The following is a 10,630-nucleotide window of genomic DNA, read 5'->3' on the forward strand; positions in this document are numbered from 1 at the left end:
AATATTGTTTTCTGCTAGGAAGAATGTCAGATCTGCTCAACTGTGTGTGTCAAAGATACAACAGTATTGTCAACCCCAAATGTTCAAAAATCACAAGTCAAACTCCAGAAATCATGACATCACAAGTATTTTTTTTAAAAAAAAAAAAAATATATATATAGGGGTCTTTTTATTTATCATCTGGCTTTTGGGCCTTTAGGGCACATTATTAATTTTTTTTCTGCAACAACGTCTAGAAACTTTTTTAAAAAATAAAAACTGAGATTCTCACACATTCACATAACTCCACAAGCTGAGGTTTAAGAAATACACTAAATATCATGAGAGTCACGATAAAATAGTGAGAGTTGGCAACACCAAGTTAGCCCTGCTAGTGGGAATAAAAGTACAGCGAATAAAAGCACTACAGATAATGGGAATTTTCCTTTAGCAAAAAACAAGCCCATGCTTTACTGAGGAAGGTCATTTTTTTCCTGCTGATTTGAAATTGAGTTCTTTTGTTAAATTAAAAAGGTAAATATCTATATGCATTCTTGAGAAAGTATCATTTTATTAAATTCACAGCTACTGAAGTCTCTTTTGAGCTACTAAACCAGTCACTTTGGAATCTCTGGTTTGATTTCCTCCTCCTTACTTTCAGTGGAAATTATTCTCTTTTCAGTCTGTTTTAAGCCAACTGTCCACATTTCTGCTGTCTCAAGTACAATTATGGTATTGTGCTGAACAATCAATACTATATTCATCATGCAGTATAATGATTTCCTAATCAATCTTAGCAAGAAACCAAGATCCATAATATTTGAATTAAATTCTTAAGGTTTTTCAAATGCAATGTGATTCATCTAAAAAAGTAATTCCACTTCTGAAGAACTTAGCTTTCTGTGACAGCACTTTCACTTGAGAAACAATTTCCTTAGCTATATTTATATGTTTGACTGAGTCCATTCTAAGGCATCAAATTTTGTTTTTCACTAAAGTTTCTTTGCAGATTTCAGACTTGCTTTGAATGCTTAGGTTCACTAGCTCGATTTCCGTAACATTCATGATGCTTCACTGTAAAGATATACTGATGGATCTGCCTAGTTATGTTTTTTACAGGCCATTTCCATGGGGGGAAATGTGCAGTTGGAGATGGATGAAATATTGCAATATGTAATAATAAATTATAATAAAAATAGGCATTTATGGTCATGCCTTTTATTGTGAAGTGTTTGAAGATTATAGACAAGATTCTTGGCCCTGTTCCAGATGCTTGTTGTGCCACTCAACCCTAACGTTTGGACCCTGTAAAATTGTCCCTGATTTAGGGTAATCATTGATGTTCTAGAACAGGCAAAGTGGCTCCTAGACTACTCCTGTCCCAACCCCCAGTGCCAGGTGCAATCCAGGGAGAAAGAGGGTGAGTACAGAACATCCCTCTCCTCGCACAAGCTCTTGCTGCTGCAAGAAGTCTTTGTGGGCCCTGGGCATCCATCATAAATTTGAGTAGATTGTCCCCTGACATCCGTCCCTGGCTCTTGCCTAATTCCATTCTCTTTACTTACAGTTTTAATTGGAAATGAGTATACGTTTTCACGTCCTGTCGTAAACGGTTACTAAGCACCATTAAACAACAGCTGCGCTCCATTGTAAGGTGGCTGCATTTCAATAATACACTTATTGATCCTCAAATAGCTACACAGATGAATCTGGATTTCAATAATTATTATTTCAATAATAAGTATATTGATTCACAAATATATATATTGTGACGAAGTTCCTCCTCTATCTTGGTGGGTCCTGCGCTTATTGGTGGATTTTCCTGCCTCAGAGATTCACCATGGGGGTTGGGAAACAGCATAGAGACCTTCCCCTCTGGAAGAACCCACAGTCCAAGTCAATTGGGAGGTTTGGTGGGGAACCCGGGCCTGCCCTCTACTCTGGGTTCCAGCCCAGGGCCCTGTGGACTGCAGCTGTCTATAGTGCCTCCTGTAACTACTGCATGACAGCTACAAGACCCTGGGTTACTTCACCATGGCCTCCTCCAAACACCCGCCTTATTCTCACCACAGGACCTTCCTCCTGGTGGCTGATAATGGTTGTGCTCCTCATTCCTCCAGCAGCACCCTCTCACTCTCACTCTCACTCTCAGCTCCTTGCACCTCTTGTTCCCAGCTCCTCACACTCACACCACAAACTGAAGTGAGCTCCTTTTAAAACCCAGGTGCCCTGATTAGCCTGCCTTAATTGATTCTAGCAGCTTCTTCTTAATTGGCTCCAGGTGTCCTAATTAGCTTGCCTGCCTTAACTGGTTCTAGCAGGTTCCTGATTACTCTAGTACAGCCCCTGCTCTGGTCACTCAGGGAACAGAAACCCTGTCTGACCTGGGACTAATAGATCACTCTCCTGTAGCCCTCTGGCCTGGAGGAAGAGAGGTAGGGGGTGCTCCTCCTCTTTCTCTGCTACCTGCTTGCTGGCTGGCTGCTAGACCCACCCACACCCTTGGTTGCCGCTGCTCCAGCTACAGCCCCTTGGGGGAGGCCTGCTAGCCCACTCCCCAGAGGAGGGGGGGGAGAGACCCCAGCCATTGCTCCTGCTGCTGGGGATGCCACCACCACCTCCACCTGGGAAGGGTCCTTCCTGCTGGCCACCAGACTGCCGCCTGGAGCTGCTGCGTTTGCTGCTGGGGAGCTGCTGGAGCCCTGAGGAGAAGAAGAGGACCATCTGCCAGTGGGGGAGCGCGTAGGAATTCTACAGACCACCGTGGAGGGGGCCCTCCCGGACTGAGTAACTTTTGAACTGTGCTCTTGTGGTGGGGGTCTAGACTGTGTTTGTGGGGACACAGGGGGTGTGGCATGGAGCCTGCCCCCTGGTCCATCTGTGTCCCCCCCCCGACCCCCACCACCACCATCATCGTTGCCCCCTCCACCACCCCCACTGGCTACTTACCATCTACCTTGAGCTCCTGCCTCTGGGACTCAGCTGCTCACCTAGGCTTGCCACGCCCTGTTGCCACCATTGGGCCTGATACAGCAGCCAGCTTACAAGGACTTTCTTTTTGTTACAAGCGCACGTGGGTGCACGTGCCCCCCCCCTTTTGGACTGACCCCCTCCCCCCTGCAGCAAGCCCCCAGCTTTGCCCCTGCTGCCTACCGATTTGCCCCTTGCTGCCTTTTGCCCCTCCCCCTTGCCCCAGCCCCTCGCTAGCTCCAGTTTGTTTGCCTGCCCCGCCCTTTCCCTCTGCAGCCTTTGTTTGTTTGACCCGCCCCAGCCTCTGGAGCTAGCCTTGTGGTTCCTCTGCCCCATTCCCCGCCTGGTTGTTCCTTTCCCCCTGCGGTCCCCTTGCCCTGATTAGCCCCTCCCCTCGTGCGCCCATGTCCCCTCCTATGCGCTTGTGCCCCTCCCCGTTTTAGTTTGAACCTGACTCACTGCACCCCCCCACTGCTGTTATATCCCCCCTTCCTTGGTGCAACTAGAGGAGCCGGAAACCCTCCCCGAGTTGGTGACTGACCCCTAGCCCTTAATAGCACCCCCATCCAGTCCACCTCCTTTTTTGGCGCCCTCCTCCCCTGCCTGCAGCCTAGCGGAGAGGAGTGGTCGACCTGCTTCCCCCTTCCCTACCCCCCCTCCGATGTTTGTTCTCCCCCCGTCCTCATTATGGCAGGGGACAAGGCGAGTGAGACCCCTCGGGCAGACCCTGCTGCCCCTCCTCCACCCGCCCCACCATCGTACCCCTAGCCTCTACCTCGACCGCCACTGCCGAGCCACCTGCTACCACCCCTGCTGGAGCGCCGGCAGCGGCGGGTAACGAGGTGACCTCCGCTGCTGCCACGTCCCTCGCCCCCTCTGACCCTGGGGGAGTCCCCCCAGCCAGCAGGAAGGGCCAGGGCACAAAGAAGGGTAAAGACCCCGCTAAAAAAGCCAGACCCTCCATGGCAGGGGGTGCCCCCACTGCCGCGGCCCCGCAACCGGCTGCGGCATCCCTCCCTGTTGTTCCCTCCACCAGCTCTGTGGGAGTCCCTCCCCCAGCCCCCAGGGCATACGCCCAGGTGGCGGCGGCCCCCCCACCTGCCGCTACGTCATCTCCCCCATCCACCACCTCTGCTACCATCTATAGCGGCCGGGCCCCTTCCCCACCTTGACCAGGAAGCACGGCGTCCGTTGCCTCCTGGTACCCGCCTCGCCCCACGTGGAGACCTACGTGCTGGCGTTGGCGAGGGTGGTGGGTCCCACGGCCATTATGGCGGCCTCCAAGATGTACGGAAAGGTTGTCTTCTTCCTAGCATCGGAGGCCACCGCCCAGGAGGCAGTGGAGAAGGGCCTGGCGGTGGGGGGCGTGTACGTCCCCCTGGAGCCGCTAGAAGACCTGGGCACCCGACTGGTCCTGACTTCTGTCCCTCCCTTCCTTCCAAATGCCGCCTTGTTACCCACCCTCTCTACCCTGGGGAGGCCGATCTCTGTGGTCAGCCCTCTCCCATTGGGCTGCAAAGACCCCGCCCTCCGTCATGTCCTCTCGTTCCGCCGGCAGGTACAGTTACAACTGCCGCCGGCGGCACGTGACGGTGAGGCACTCGAGGGGTCCTTCTTGGTCCCCTACCAGGGGGCCCGCTACCGGGTGCATTATTCAACGGGGGAGGCCCGGTGCTACCTCTGCCAGGCGATGGGACACGTCCGGAGGGACTGCCCCTTGGCCCGGCATGGAGGGACATCCGGGACCCCCGAGGCCCAGCAGGGCGCCGGCCCCGTCATCGCCGGCGCCCCTAGCTGCCCGGCGCCCGAAGCCGCCCCTCCTCCTTTCCGGCCCACCAACGCTCCCGCTCGGGCACAAGGGGTTTCTCCCCCAGTGCGCCTAGACGAGTGGGAGGGCCCCGCCTATGCCACCTGCGATGTGGCGGGGCCTGTGGAGGAGGGTGAGGTAGGGATATCGCCGGGCATAGAAGAGGGCATGCCCCAGGGAGAATCCTCCCTCCTACATGCTACCCCACCGTTGCCTCCCCGAGTCCCTAAGCCTTCGCTCTTGCTCCCTGACCCGACTCCTGTTAGCCAGCCCCCGGATAATGCCATGGAGGGCTGGTCCTTAGTACAGGGGAAGCGGGGCAAGCGGAAGGCTCGAGCTCCGCTCCTTCCATCTGATGCGGTAGCCCCCGGAAAACCAGGAAGGGGGACACCGATGCTGAGCCTTCCGCTTTGCCCCCGGGTGGGTTTTGTCCACTGTTGCTGGCTGGGGAAGACGTGGCAGCATCGGAGGATAGCACTGCCCCTCCTCCGGAGTCCCTTCCTATGGAAGCCCCTGATGGAGCCCCACTCGCCCCCTTACAATCTGAAGCCCCTGCAAGCACCAAGGCGAGCGTCGCTTCGGGTGCAGGCGGGGAGAGCCCTGGGGTGGTGGAAGGTGATCTCCCTTCCATTTATGAGGAGATCGAGGCCCTGGGTCTGACCCCGGTTACCCAGGGGGAGGACGACCCTCTGCCAGCGGGCCTCGATCTGAGCGACCTCGCCTCAGCCCCCCTTTCTCCATGTTCCGTCCCCTTACCCACTGCTTCCGCTCCCGCCTCCGAGGAGCCCCTGGACTCTTCCACCAACCCAGCTGCAGATGGCACCCCGCTAGCGGCCGCCGAGCCTCTTGAGGCGACGGCCAGTGCCATGCAACCGGGACCCGAGTCGCCAGGGGATTCCCTCATGGCTGAGGGGCAGCTGACTTCCTTTCCGGGTGGGGGCCCCATCGTTGATTCTCCACCTACGGATGCCGTGGCCTTACCATCTGCCTTGGAGCACGAGTCCGGCATCGCCGAGGGCCCACCTCCCTCCCCGCAAATCCCTGAGCCCATTTGTGGGGTGCCACCCCCCCCACCCAGTGGCCTGGCTGCTGGGGCCCCCGATCCCACTATCGCCCCTTCCCCTATCCCTATTCCTAACTCCGACCCTGCTCCTGACACCGACCCCGTCCCTGTCCCCTCCACTTCCCATGATGCTATTGCCGCCCCTGGGGCTGTGTCCTTCCATATCCCAGAGGATGACCCCCAAGGAGCGGCCTTTGTTTTTCCCTGTCCCGACACACCAGGGGCGGCTATTTTCCCTCCGCCGCCCCCCATTGAGCCAGGGTCTGAGGCAGGCCACGTGGCGCCAGCCCATCGGACGCCACGTTGAGGGTCTGCCCCCTGCTTGCCTGTCTCGGTGGGCCACGGGGCTGTTACGGGGGCCCCGCTGGGGGATAGCCATAGATCGGTAACCCCACCCCCCCATACGCTGAGAGAGGAGCTACGGGAGTTCCTTGAGGACGTCCGTGGCTCCCGCAACAAGGTACAGCTTGCACTCCAGTGATGGGGGGGATTTCCATCAGATCCTCCGGGCCGCGAGGGCCCTCATGGGGGAGGGTAAGAGGACCGGGAGGCAGGCCGCCGTGGCCTACCAACGGGTCCGCCTCTTCTGTGACTCCTTAATCGGCTACGGGGTAGGTCATGGATTGTTGCGCGGCCCGACGGAGGCCGTAGGCGGCTCTATCGGCGAGGATCCCCCCCAGCCCTCCTCATGGCACCGATCATCTTCGCAACATTGAACACCCGGGGCTGTAGGATGGGTCTCCGCAGGAGCCAGGTGCTCTCCTTCCTTCGGGAGGGGGGGTACTCTGTGATTTTCCTGCAGGAGACCCATACGGATCCAGCCGCTGAAGCTAGCTGGCGGCTGGAGTGGGGGGACAGGGTGTATTTTAGCCACCTCACAGTTCGTACGGCTGGAGTGGCGACCCTGTTCTCCCCCGACCTACGGCCCGAGGTGCTGGGGGTCGCCGAGGCTGTGCCAGGCCGCCTGCTGCACCTCCAGGTCCGCATGGAGGGGCTTGTGGTTAATCTCGTCAACGTTTACGCCCCGACATTGGGCCCGGAGAGGTTGTGTTTTTATCAGCAGGCGTCTGCCTTCCTCGGCACCTTGGATCCTCGCGAGTGCCTGGTCCTGGGCGGGGACTTTAACGCCACTCTTGAGGAACGGGACCGCTCGGGGACCGAGCAGCACCAGGCCGCCGCTGATGTCCTCCGGGAGATCGTCGAACATCACTCCCTGGTGGACGTCTGGCGCGACCACCACCCGGATGACATTTCGACATTCACTTTTGTCCGGGTGGAGGTCCATCGGTCGTACCACTCCCGGTTGGACCGCATCTATATGTCACGCTTCCATCTTTCCCGGGCCCACTCCTCCAGCGTCCAGCCGGCCCCTTTTTCAGATCACCATCTAGCCACCGTGACAGCCTCTCTCTGCGCGGAGAGGCCGGGGCCGGCCTATTGGCACTTTAATAATAGCTTGTTGGAGGATGTGGGCTTCGTGGCGTCCTTCCGGGAGTTCTGGCTGGCCTGGCGAGGGCAGCAGCGTGCCTTTCCCTCGGCGCGGCGGTGGTGGGACCTGGGGAAGGTGCGCGCCCGGCTCTTCTGCCGTGACTACACCCGGGGCGCCAGCCGACGGAGGGATGCGGCGATAGGGCAGTTGGAACGGGAGGTCTTAGAGCTGGAGAGGCGTCTGGCCGCCAGCCCCGGTGATCCATCCCTCTGCGGAGCGTGCCGGGAGAAGCGGGAAGCGCTCCGGACCCTCGAGGACCATCGGGCCCAAGGTGCCTTTGTTCGATCCCACATCCGCCTCTTTCGGGAGATGGATCGCGGCTCCCGCTTCTTCTACGCCCTAGAGAAAAAGAGGGGGGCCAAGAAGCACGTCACCTGCCTTCTAGCAGAGGACGGCACCCCCCTCACGGATCCGGCGGAGATGTGCGGGAGGGCCAGGGCCTTCTACGCAGACCTTTTCTCCCCGGATCCGACCGATCCTAACGCTTATAGAATGCTCTGGGATGAACTCCCAACGGTCAGCGCGGGCGACCGAGACCGGCTGGAGCTGCCTCTCACTCTGGCCGAGTTCTCGGAAGCCCTCCGCCGCATGCCCACCAATAAATCTCCGGGCATGGACGGGCTGACCGTGGAGTTCTATCGCGTGTTTTGGGACGTCCTAGGCCCGGACCTTGTCACCGTCTGGGCCGAGTCCTTGCAGGGCGGGGTCCTCCCTCTTTCGTGCAGGCGAGCCGTGCTCGCCTTATTGCCGAAGAAGGGGGACCTCCGCGATTTACGGAATTGGCGTCCCATCTCGCTCCTCAGCACGGACTATAAAATCGTAGCGAAGGCCATCTCGCTGCGGCTAGGGTCCGTGCTGGCGGACGTGATCCACCCAGACCAGACCTACACCGTCCCGGGCCGCACCATCTTCGACAACTTGTATCTGGTCCGGGACCTCTTGGAACTCGGGAGCAGGGATGGTCTGTCGTTCGCCCTCCTGTCCCTGGATCAGGAGAAGGCGTTCGACAGGGTGGACCACGGGTATTTCCTGGGCACTCTGCGAGCAGTTGGCTTCGGGCCCCAGTTTGTGGGTTTTCTCCAGGTGCTGTATGCCTCCGCAGAGTGTTTGGTCAGGCTCAACTGGACCCTGACCGAACCGGTCAGCTTCGGGCGAGGAGTACGTCAAGGGTGCCCCCTCTCGGGCCAGCTGTATGCTCTGGCGATCGAGCCCTTCCTCTGTCTCCTCCGTAGGAGGTTGGCAGGGTTGGTGCTGCGGGAACCGGAGCTGCGGCTGGTCCTGTCGGCGTACGCCGACGACGTGCTCCTCGTGGTCCAGGACCCGGGCGACTTGGTGCGGGTGGAGGCTTGCCAGACCGTCTATTCGGCGGCCTCCTCCGCCCGGGTCAACTGGGTCAAGAGTTCTGGCCTGGTGGTAGGGGACGGGTGGCAGGCGAGCTCCCTCCCACCCGCGCTTCAGGCCATCCGGTGGAGCGCAGGTCCGCTGCTCTATCTCGGCGTTTACCTTTCTGCCACGCATCCATCTCCGCCGGAGAACTGGCTAGGTTTAGAGGGCAGGGTGTCGGAGCGGCTCCGGAAATGGACAGAACTGCTCCGGTGTCTCTCCCTTCGAGGGAGAGCACTGGTGCTCAATCAACTAGTCCTGTCCATGCTCTGGTACCGGCTCAACACCCTGGTCCCGGCCCCGGGCTTCCTGACCACCCTCCGGACGTTGATTCTGGAGTTCTTTTGGTCAGGACTGCACTGGGTCTCTGCGGGGGTTCTCCATCTACCCCTGGAGGAGGGAGGGCAGGGCCTGAAGTGTCTGCACGCTCAGGTCCACGTCTTCCGCCTCCAGGCCCTGCAGAGGCTCCTTTATGGTGCAGGTAGTCCGGCATGGAGCGTATTGGCGCACGCCTTCCTGCGCTGCTTCCGAGGGCTCCGATATGACCGGCAGCTCCTTTGTCTGCATTCGAGAGGTCTTGGGCGAGGCCTCTCCGAGCTGCCGGTCTTCTACCAGGACCTCCTCCGGACCTGGAAACTGTTTTCAGTGACCAGGTCCGTGGCGGCCACCGTGGGGGCAGATCTCCTCGCGGAGCCCCTGCTACACAACCCCCAGCTTCGTGTGCAGGTGGCGGAGTCCCCCATGGTGCGCCACAGGTTGGTCCTAGCAGAAGTCACCAAAGTCGGAGACCTCCTGGACTACGACCGGGGAGACTGGCTGGATTCCCTGACGCTCACTCAGCGCATGGGGCTCGCCAGACCTCGTACTCCCCGGCGCGTACTTCAGGAGGTGAGGGCCACTTTGCCGCCCGCTGCTCGGGACTGTCTCGACCGGGTCCTGCGAGAGGGCACGCCCCGCCCACCCTCCACTCCGTGCCCTCCAGACTTTTTCATCGGGCCCCTGCCCCGTGGACCCAACCGGCCCCTCCCCGTCCCTTCGCCATGAGCCGGCTGCACGATCTGCAGCCGGTTCTGTTCCGGACCGCGCCAAGGAAACATCTATACACGCTCGTGCTCCATGTTCTTCATGTCCTCACCCTCGCGTCCCGCCCCGATACAAAGGGGCGGGACCTTCTGCCACCTCTGGAGGGTGAGGAGCCCCGGTGGGCCAGCCTTTATTCTGCTCTGATCCCGAAGCCCACCGGGGACATCAGTTGGCGGCTCCTTCATGGAGCCGTGAGCACGGGCGTGTACTTGGCGCGGTTTACCCCTATCCCAGACACCTGCCCCTTCTGCGGCGTGAGGGAGACCCTGGCGCATGTTTACCTGGAGTGCGCCAGGCTGCAGCCCCTATTCCGGCTCCTCAAGGATATTTTGTTAAGATTTTGGTTGCACTTTTCCCCTCACCTTTTTATTTATGCATTCCCTATTCGTCACCCCAGAAAGTCACGTGACCGCCTGGTCAACCTCCTCCTGGCCCTAGCAAAACTGGCCATCTATAAAACCAGAGTGAGGAGGTTGGCCGATGGAATCTCCTGTGACTGTGGGGCATATTTCCGGTCCTCCATTCGTTCACGTATCCGGGCAGAGTTCCTCTGGGTGGCGTCCACTGGCTCCCTTGACGCCTTCGAGGAGCAGTGGGCGCTGTCCGGGGTTCTCTGCTCGGTGTCCCCATCTGGTTCCTTTCTTTTGACCCTTTGATCTCACTCCTGTCCCTGTTCTTTTATTAGTTGTCCCCCGTAATTTTTTGGTCTCCAGGTCCTGTGGATCCCCCCTTAAGCTGGGGGGGGATCCTTTAGCAAAGCCCGCCCACATCCTGGATCCGAATAGGACCAGACTCCTGTACCCCACTGGTCTGGGTCGGTCACAATATATATATATATATATATATATATATATAT

The sequence above is a fragment of the Terrapene carolina genome, unplaced genomic scaffold (genome assembly GCF_002925995.2).
Source record: "Terrapene carolina triunguis isolate 2854851 unplaced genomic scaffold, T_m_triunguis-2.0 Scaffold53, whole genome shotgun sequence".
Taxonomy (NCBI): domain Eukaryota; kingdom Metazoa; phylum Chordata; order Testudines; family Emydidae; genus Terrapene; species Terrapene triunguis.